Source organism: Pteropus medius, unplaced genomic scaffold (assembly GCF_902729225.1).
Source record: "Pteropus medius unplaced genomic scaffold, Ma_sr-lr_union100, whole genome shotgun sequence".
In the NCBI taxonomy this organism is placed as follows: Eukaryota; Metazoa; Chordata; class Mammalia; order Chiroptera; family Pteropodidae; genus Pteropus; species Pteropus medius.
In genome coordinates, this window is record NW_024350323.1 from 213,445 (window position 1) to 223,274 (window position 9,830).

Genomic DNA, 9,830 nt, shown 5'->3' on the forward strand with positions numbered 1-9,830 from the left:
TAATCATTTTGGGAGAACTGAAAACTTCTGTCATTCATGTCTAACCGATACTGTGCTGCAACTAAGCTTTTTTATGTGACAATTTTATTGACATATAGTTCACATACCATACAGTTCACCTATTTAAAATGTACAATTCGACGTTTTTTAGTCTATTTATAAAATTGAACAACCACCACCACAATAAGTTTTAAGATACTTTTATCATCTCAAAAAAATACCTCGTACTCATTAGCAGTCAGTTCTCATGCCCACCCAAACCCTCTACCTCCCAGCCTCTGGAAACTATTAACCTATTTCCTCTATATATACTTTTGCCTATCCTGGACATTTCATAGAAATGGAATCGTAATATGTGCCCTTTTGTGTCTGGCTTCTTTCACTTAGCACAATGTTTTCAAGGTTCATCCATTTTATAGTGTGAATTAGTACTTCGTTCCCTTTTATTTCAGAATAAAAACCCATTGTATAGAGATATCACATTTTGTTTATCTATTCATCAGTTGATGACCATTTGGATTGTTTCCACTTGGGCTGTTGTGAGTAACGCTGATATGAAAATTCATACAATAAAATTAGAAATTAATAAAAAACGATAGCTAACAAAATCACATATGTTTGGAAATGAAATTACATAAATAACCCCTTAGAACAGATGCATAAAGGAAATTAAGAAATGCTGAAATAGAATAATAATAAAACTATATATGTCAAAATTTGGTGGCCATACCTGAAAAGGTTATATTGGTAAAATTTATGGCATTAGATAAATTGATCGGAAAACAAGAAAGTTTAAAATAAAAAAAAAGTTGAATATTCAATTCATTAATTAGAAAAAAATGTGCATAGAGAAAATAGTAAAAAGGAATAATAAGGATAAGAGACAATAATAAAATAGAGAAGAGAAAAAACAAAAGAAGATTTACAAAATTAAAATTCATTCTTAGATTAATAAGAAAACTTTTGCAAAACTAGTCTTTAAAGAATTAATAAGATGGAGGTAAACAAAATGAAGATTAAGACACAATGGGGATTTAAAATAATGAAAACATACTATGAACAAGTATATTCAAATAAATTTAAAGACACGAAAGAAATAGATAAGCTCACAGTAATGTATAAAATGCCAAAATTGGCACAAAAAGAAAGAGAACTTAAATAAATAAAGCTGAAGTCATCGTCAAAATCGTTTCCTCTCTTAAATCTCCAGGTCCATATTGTTTTACAAGTGACTTCTCCCAAGCTTTGTAGATCTCCAAATTCCTGTCATACACAATTTATTCCACTACGAAGGAGCAAAATCCGCCCAGTTCACTTAATAACAGCACTAGGAGTCTTGACTCCCTAACTATAAAACAATAACAGAAGAAAGGAAAAGTGTAGGCCCAATTCACTGAGTGTAGATACAAAATTCCTAAATAGATTATTAGCTAACTAACCCAAGAGTATAGTTTTAAAAAATCATACATCGTGATCAAGTATGAGTTTTCTCAAGAATAGAAGGATGGTTCGATATCATGAAACCTACCTATTTACATATTAATAGTCCAAACGAGTTAACTCATATAATGCTAATAATACATTTGATAAAGATCCACAGTAATTTGTGAGTTAACTGTCAGCAAACAAGGAATAGAAGAGAAAAACACAAAGCCAAAGTTTGTTTTTTAGGTAAACTAACAATAACAACAACACTTCTAGGAAAACAAGGAAAAAAAGACAAGAAAATATAATAATATGGATGAGAAAGGGGATTAACTACAGATGAGTTTGACAACTCACATGAAATGGAACATTTTTTTAGAAATTACCGAAACTCGCTCGAGAAAAAATAAAAATCTTGACTGGACCTAAAGCTATTTAAAAATTGAAGCAGAAGTTTAAAATTTTCCCACATAGAAAACACAACACCAGACAGTTTTAGAGGAAAGTTCTTCTAAGCATTAAAGGAAAAGATTGTTCCCATTTTATACAGAACCAGTTGTTAATTTTATGAGGTTAGAAGAGTTTTGGTATTATGACCACAATGGAACAGAACAAAAAGGGAAAAGCACAAACCCTTTAAACTTAGGACTATATATACATCAAGCCTAAACAAAATTTTGGAGAAGTAAATCTTACGGTGTCTAAAACCACAATATACCATTATCAAGTTGGGCTCCTTTCGGGAATGCAAGCATAATTTCATACTAGAAAATCTCTCAAGACATTCGTACTTGTTAGAATAAATGAGAAAAGCCATAAAATCATCTCTATAAATACAAAAGAATATTTGATAAAAACAAACAAACAAACAAAAAAAACAAACAAAAACATCTTTTCTTGATTAAAAACTCCTAGTAAATCAGGAATGGACAGGAACTTTCCTGATCTGAAAAAATGGAATTGACAAAAATCAGAAAACAAACTGTCTTAAATGAGGAAATGTTGGAAGTATTGCTTTTAAAATTAGGAAAACACAAGTAAGGCCCCCAGTCACCACTTACCAGCGGTAGTGCTAACCAGCAAGAGAAGACAATAAAAATTAATGAACTGGGTAAGAATTAGAAAGGAATAAATAAAACTGTCATTATTTGCAGATGATTTAATTGGCTATATAAAAAACTTGAAAGAAATACTAGGAGAGTTTTGTAAGGTGTCTGAATACAAACTCAAATGACATGAATTTTCACAGACTGGCAGAAGATAATTTGAAACATACATATAAAAATCCTCAACAAAATATTAGCAAATCAAATCCAGTGATCTATAAAAAGGATAGAACAATACTACCCAGTGGAGTTCATCTTAGGATTTACATTTATAACAGCACTGGAAATAAAATGAAATGCTTAAGTATAAATCTAATAAAAATAGATATACATTTTGCTGAAAATTATAAAACACCGATAAATAAAACTTGTAAATAATTCAAGAGATAGCCTCTATTTTCATGTGTTGGAAGCCTCGGTATTTTTAAGATGTCAATCCTCCCCAAATTGATCTATAAATTAATAGCAATTCCAATCAAAAAGGAGCAGAAGGAAAAACCAAAGGACGGAGGGAAGGAACACCCCCTCTGACTAGCTGGACACGATCACTAACCGCCCAGTTGGGGGCCGAGTTCCATTCCACTCTTCAGCTTCTGTCAACCTCTCGACCTGACTTTGGTGACTGAACTGCTTTATGTCACCTTCCAACTGCTTGAGCTCAAGGCTTCCCATCTCCATCTCCCACTGATGGGCCTCGCTCTCCCCAACCACTCACCGGCAGCATTGGTTGACTTTCTCTTTCTCAAAAACAAAAGCATTCTAACAGATCCAGGAGGCCGAACGTCGTATTTACACACCTGTGTATTCCGATTGTTTATAATAAACACGTATTTCTGTTGTAAGTATGAATGACTAACATTTAGCTCATTTAGTGCCCACATCTCTATAAGGGAACTACGACTATAATCTCCATTTTACAGATAAAATGGAGATAAAACTGAGGCACAGAGAGGTTTAGGAACTCGACGAAAGCCAAGTAAAAAGTAGCTGGTGGACTTGAGTTTCACACCCAGGTGTTTTGGTTCCAGAGTCTGAGTGCCTATTCACTTGGCTAAGTTGCCTCTTTTTATAAACGAAAATGTAAACAATAAAGAAAAACACGAAAGCAAAATGACTTCCTTGGCATCCTTCCTGCTGCCACTATTTTTCAGGTGCCAACTGTCTTAGATTCAGATCGGGCATCAAACAGCTGTCACGCGTTGCCTCACACCCTCTCAGCCTGGCATCCTGCAAGCTGGTTGAAGCTGGCAGCACCGGTCTGTGCTGCGCCGTGTGTCGCGTTGTGTCGTAGGCCCGTGGGACTCTGTCCTGCTGTTCTCAAGCACACGTGAGTCTGGAGGGACAAGAGAGTTAACGCTCCTCATAGTGACCCTTCCCAACAGGATAAGGATGCTGTAGAGGAAGGTTCCATTTTTCAGTCCCCGCAGCGGACGATTCTGAAGTGTATTCCACATGGATCCTCGGTGGGATCTGCCCACGGTTTTGCCATTTGAAAACAAACCCTTGTAATGACCTTCCCCCCATTTCTGTCACTCTTCCCCATTCCCTAGTCCTTGTCGCAGGCTCTCCTTCCTGGAGGAAATCCAGGGTGAGACAGAAAGCTACTCCAGAAAGATGTATTTAACTTTCTTTTTCACACTTTACTACTTTCTCGTATAAAAAAGATTTTCGATTAAATCGGTGTCGATATTACATACCGTTTCCATGAAGATGTTTATAAATCACAATAACGTGTGATGATTGTTTAAGAAATTACACAGAACGTTAAAAAAAAAAACATCCTTGGCACGGGGGCGTTCGTCCTCATCTTTGGTCTTTTCTTGGTTGCAAGGTCATTGTCGCACCTACAGCCATCGTGTCTGCATTCAAGGCAAAGAGATTGGGGAATGGGGCAAGCCATGGCAGCTGGACCTGTCTCTTCTATCCAGTAAAAAGCCCTACTTCTTCACTTTCCCAGAAGCCTCTCTGGGTGGTTTCCGCTTTGTCCTCCTGACTGGTGACGTCATCCCTGCTGACAAAGGAAGCTGGGACATTGGAGCAGATTTCCAAGATTCAATACTTGGGCCTGAGAAAATAGTTCCACACTGAACCAGAGTGGGGTTCTGATAGGAAGGAATAAGGGGCAAATGGATATTATTTAGGCCATTAAATTCTTATGTCTGCATTAATCCTTATATTTCACATAAATGGCGTTTTTATAAGCCGCCTTTTTCATTTACTCTATCATGGGCAACTTTATATGTCAATACACAAAGATCTAATCCTTTCGAAACAACGCATGCTGAAATGTTTAGGTAAAAAGTATGCTAATGTATAAAACGTACAAAAAAACCAAATTATTTTGAAACGTATAAAACAACAAGATGAGTGATGCACAAATGGACAGATGGATGGACAGATACAGATGTGATAAAGCAAAACCAGAAAAATGCGAATTACAGAACCTCGCTGTCGCGTACATGGTTCTCATTGTGCTATTCTTCACATTTTACTACTCTTAACTTCTATATATTTGAATATTTTCATAATCGAATGTTGGCGAAAGTTGTAATCAAATTGAATAATACAAACGAATGTATAAGCATGAAAAAGAAATTGGAAAAGGATTCCTTTCGCTATAAAATTACAAATCGGACACGTGCTAAGTGCTTATTCTCTCTGAGGCTGTTGGTGTCCTTGGATATTCTTACCCTCTGACCCCAGCTTAATCCTCCCTCTCGATTATACAAGCAACCTTTCAACCCTGTGAACCCCAGGCCTGTTTCATACGTTCAGTATTTCCCTCTCCTGGCACTTGCTTGTCCGAAGTATAGCACTTCTCTGTATAAACACTCCACCCTTCCTGCTGTAAACATATTTTCTCTCCTGTGGTAAAGAATTAGTGATAAACCCCTCCCTAACCTTTCCATTTGCCTCCACGTCTTTCGCCTTCCTCCCACGGCCCAGGCCCTCCCTTACTGCGTTCTGCAGCCCTTTCCTACCTCCCTGAGGTTTTTATGACTTTTATTTTCACACCGATCTCCAAACTAAATTATCTAACTCCCCTACCGCGTACAACGGTCCCCCGAATAATACAGTATGTCATTATCAGGTTGATGAGATAGCATCGGAACTTAACTCTTACTTATATCAGACTACGGTAAAACTGGTTTTGTTATGCGTCACTTTACTTAAAGTCACAGAACCTGTTGAAAATATCTTTTTATGCCAATACGCCAAGGTCTATCTCATCCTTTCAAAACAATGCATGCTGAAATGTTTAAGTGTGAAGTATACTGATGTCCACAACTTACTTTGAAAAGTACTTAAAAAAAAACAAGATAAATGTCATCCCTGTCATTTAGTAAAAAGAATCCTCACTTAACTCATCCCTGGGCTTTCTCAATGCTTCTGACTCAAGATAGTATTGCCATGGGGCTAGGAGGAGGTCAGGTTGTAAAGCAATCATAGATTCATTCAGTATTCAGGCTACCTGGATGGCCTTCAGGCTATTTACCTGTTCCCTGAGTAACAAACACGGTGGGAGGTTGGTGTAAGATGATGCAGAGCAGGTGAAGCATCTGTATTTTGGGGTAGGCGATCCACAAAAACTCCGAAGTCCTTCTTTTGGTGATTTGGCAGACATTCATGCCGCAAAGGGTAATATTAGAGTTACTTACAATTTCCTTGGCAGGTTTGAATAGGCCACCCGTGGAATCAAACCACAGAGTTTGATTGCAATAACATCCTGGTATGTCACCCAGGAAAAGTCCAGTATCGTGTCTGTTTTTAACGCAAAGGGAAGCGTTTTCATTTTATTGTCTTTATTCTGGGTAAGGGATAGTCCTTCAGCCTCTGTAGAGTTTTTATTGCATCGAAATGAGTCACTAGAAGAAAAGGCAGAGTAATGTCTGTGTTGTCATGGATACCATACTGTGTCATTCACCCACCTCTGTTCTTACTGAGTCCACCAGGACTGGCAGGAACCAAGACTAGTTCCGGCTTTTTTTTTGCACCATTGATACGTCGACGTAACCAACCATCAGATTGATTAGTTAACGTGGCCGGCGTTTGGCAAACTAGCATAAGAGGGCGTCTGATTTGTGCCCGGCTCGTTGGAAAAGAGAGGGTTAATAAGAGCAAGACACAGGTTGAAAAAGACTCCATAGTGGAAACTTCGCGAGGGAAGGTAGGGTAGACAGAGACGAGCATCCTCCACTTAGCCTCCTAATAAGTAATTAATCCCTGTAGAAAAAGGCGTTCGTTAATTGCATATATACATATATAGGGATTTTTTTTTTAAGAGAAGGGAAATAATAATGTAGGGACCGGGCAAGAGAACTAAAGTGTTAAATCAGGCTGCATTCAGAGACTGCCACATGCTGAGCATCCTGCAGCCAGGAGGACACCTGCAGAACAAAGGAAGATTCCTGCTGGGATCGCTAACAACCCACTTCCCACACCTTAGAAGGGAAAACAGGAAAAACAGACTTTAAGTGGCGCCCTACACAAAATAAGATCATTCATTCCCTGTGGCTGAGACCACGGGGAACCTGCGGATCGGAGGCTGGGAACTGCCAGCCTTTCACGCTACAAACTCTTTCCTTTCTTTCCCCTTCCTCACTGTGTGTCCATATGAAAGGAAATGGGTAAACAACATCTTTAAACTGGAACTCACAGGAACTGAAGAATGATCTGTAAACTGGAGGTATTTTGGAGTGGCTTGCATAGACGGAGGGGAAATTGTATTTTGCTGGCAGTGTTAGCTTGTTAGCAGTACCTTATAAGGCTTTTCCAGTGAGGCGACAGCGTGAGTTTTCTTCTAAACACTTTGATGTCCAGTCTCCTGATCTAAAGCGACGGCAAGCTTGTCAGTTGGTGGAGGCCATGCCTCTTTTACTCGTTGGCGATATGCTTCAAATAGACTCGTTAGTTCTTGTATATAGCCAGGCATAGCGTGGAATCATTTAAGTTCCCATAATATTCACTGACTCCAGGAATGGAAGGTTTAGAGATGCCTGCAGGCCTCAGGTGTCCAAATACTATTTCAAATGTGTCGATCCACGTCTCCTATTTGGAGTATTTGGATCTTTACAAGGGCCAAGGGCAAAGCTTCTGGCCATTAAAGTTCAGTTTCTTGACAGATCTTTCCTGAAGCCTTTTTATGTCGAGATTTTTCATTTCCATTTGCCCTGGTGATCAAGGATGCTATGAGGTATGACATTTTAATGGCTGCCCCAGGGGTTTTGCAAATAGCTGCTCAATCTCTGCCACGAAATGAGTTCCTTGGTCTGATTCAATCCATAAAGGAGTGGCAAAACATGAAATAATTCCAGTTATTAGTTTCATTACCACCGTCGTGGTGTTAGCACGTCTAGTGGGATAGCATTCAGCCCACCCTTGAAACGTGTCAACAGTGAAAATAACTGGGCTTAAGTCTATAGCATCCAACCGGAGTGCTATAAAGTGCAGTGTGGGCCTAGGAGGATGTCCTGGGCTGCTGATTTCTCCCAGAAGTTCGGTGAGGTTTACGAGTACTGCACTGGGCAATACATTTTGTGGATGCCAGGGCAAAACTAACTGTCTTCTAGTTTCTCAATTATCCCCCGTTTTGCACATGTGTTCCACTGGGTGGGACATAAACATGAGCCAAAAGAACCAAAAGAAAAGGAGCTCTGGGATGTCATCCCTCGGTATCCAAGGGGGATTGATTCTAGGACCTCCTGCAGAAGCCCAAACTGGGGATGCTCAAGTCCCTAATATAAAATGGTGTATAACGACACACACAGTCAGCCCTCCAGCTCCGCAGATTCAATCAACCACAGATCAAAATACTATTTTTCAGATGCGAAACCTGGGGATGCAAAGGGCTGACTGGATATTTATTGAATAAATTCCACGTATAAGTTGGACCCATGCATTTCAGACCCATGTCGTTCAAAGTCAACTGTATATGAAATTTTTTACATAAGGCACAAGACATATCTACTGACGAATATTTTTCCCTCTCTAATAGGAAGCCAAAAGTAGATAAACCTACGTTCAGTAATTACTATTTCATTATTTGTTTCTTATCTTGAAATGATCTATATATTCAATAAATTTTTTGTCATTTAACTTAGCAAAACTCTTAAGTTTCAAGTTTTCAAAAAGATTTGTGGAAGTTATTTTTAAGTACATAACCTATAAAACGTAATTATTGCTAAAAAGTTTCACCTAAAACCTTTTATTTTGCTTACATCTATTTATTTATTTTTTAACAGTCATACATAGATTATTTATGAATACTTTGTGAGACATTAGACAAAGTAAATTATTATCCCAGGCTATTTTCTCTGCTGACAAATGAACTTGACTTTTAAGCTATTTTGTCTGCTGAAAAATGAGCTTGACTTTTAGTGCAGATGGATAGAATAAAAGTATTATATTAAATGTGGATAACTCTAATGATATGCATTTAAAAAAATTAAACCAACAACTTAAGTTAGCTTTAATACCAAATATTTTTCTAGATCACGTGAACTTGAAAAGCATTAGGGTTAGTTTTTCTTTCTTAATTTATATAAGCACTTAATTCCTTTAAGCCAATTAAATAGAGCTCTTTATAAGTCCATTTTAGTAATACCCACCGGAGGTGGAAAAATATAGTTTTATAGACCCACATACAAATATATATACATATATGGACACACATATAGACATACATACAAATATTTATTATTTTTAATTTATTATAGTGACATTGGTTAACGAAACCCGATAGGTTTCAAGTGTACAACTGAACAGTAAGTCATATATACATATATAGATATACTGCATTGTGTGTTCACCGCCCATAGATTTGTCACCATATATTTGACCCCTTTTACCCCATCTATCTCTCCCTCCCCGCATACGTGCAAATATTTAGACAGATGCAACCAGAGACCTGAAAGTTTTAAATTTTTAGCCTTGAGACTTGTACGATAATGCAAAACTCATTTATAGATAACAGTTGGAATACGGTATGTTAATTGAGGCTTTTGATTATTTGTGGAAGAGACTTTTAAGATTTGTCTTTGTCCTGGACAAATAATTTTAAGGAAACTGGGCTAGATTCTGGATGAGGGGGCCTTTCTAGCAGTTTGTAATTTTTTAAATGACCTCTTTTCTCCTTTATTTTCTGTGGTTTCAGGTTTTCCTGTTTGAGTTCGTTGGAGTCAGTCTCTGGGCAACTGTGGGATGTTATCTCCTGAGATATTTACGTTTTAAAGACCTGGTAAAATTTATAACTTCAAGGGAGAGAAGGAATGTGAATTTTTCCTTCTAGGAGTTTAAGGT